Genomic DNA, 1,141 nt, shown 5'->3' with positions numbered 1-1,141 from the left:
TGCGTTCAAGCAGCAGTTGGGATATTTCCATTACATTTTTCCATGATCTTTTGTATCAAAGATAATCAGTCATGGACAGCGAATCATTCTGAGTTCCTCTCTGTTTCGAAATATTAGCCAGCAGAGGAAGATGAGAAGAGCTGGAGATGAAATATTTGATAAAACTTTCCCCCTGCTGTTCAGGAAAAACAGACACTGTGGCAAGTTGAAGTGCACGTGATGCTCAAAGCTGGATATTTTCACTCAACAGAATAGTGTATATTTTATTTATTCTTTGCTCTCCCTAGGTTATTTTATTTTAATCTGGAGAGTCTTCTCGCACTGTAGAGGTTAGATATAGCCATTCATAACCCTTTTAATTAGATAAGCCTTTCCAAAGTTCATCATAATTCTGCTCGCCTCAGTCCGCTCAGCCCTCCCTCTTCTGCCCTGTTCTGCCTTCCTCATTTATTGATACTTCAGTGAAAGGATAGGACGTGCTCTGCACCCAAGGATGAAAAACGAGAGGATAGTTCATTGAAACGTCCTCACATCTTCAATCCAACAACTTAATTAGTGATAGACAATATGGTTTTCTCCACGAAAGATCCACCATTGACATACTCAATCTCTTAACTCATACCATCCATCAGTCAATTGACCTTTTTGGAGAAACTCATGCAGTAGCTCTTGATATCTCTAAAGCTTTCGACAGAGTATGGCACCGTTCCCTGCTGTCCAAATTCCCTTGCTATGGACTAACGTCTTCTGTTCCTTTGATTTCTTCATATCTTAGTGACAGGAAAATAAGAGTAAAAGTAGATGATATATATTCCAATTTCCACTCAGTTAACGCCGGCGTGCCGCAGGGATCAGTTCTGGCGCCAACCCTATTTCTGGTTCATATTAATGGTCTATTATCTGTCACCCACAATCCCATTCACTCATATGCAAATGACTCAACACTACATAGTTCATTCACACTCAGACACCCATTTACAAAGTCTAATATCTCTACCTCTCAACTCAGTAGAGCCATCTCCATAAATCAAGATCTATCTACGATCAGTGAATGGGGACAAAACAACCTTGTCTCTTTTAATGCTAGTAAAACTAAATACATACAGTTTACTAATAGACAGATATTGCCAGATTCGTACAT

The sequence above is a fragment of the Coenobita brevimanus genome, chromosome 5 (assembly GCF_032717465.1).
Source record: "Coenobita brevimanus isolate Jiangsu-jjx chromosome 5, ASM3271746v2, whole genome shotgun sequence".
In the NCBI taxonomy this organism is placed as follows: domain Eukaryota; kingdom Metazoa; phylum Arthropoda; class Malacostraca; order Decapoda; family Coenobitidae; genus Coenobita; species Coenobita brevimanus.
This window is presented reverse-complemented; position numbering follows the sequence as displayed.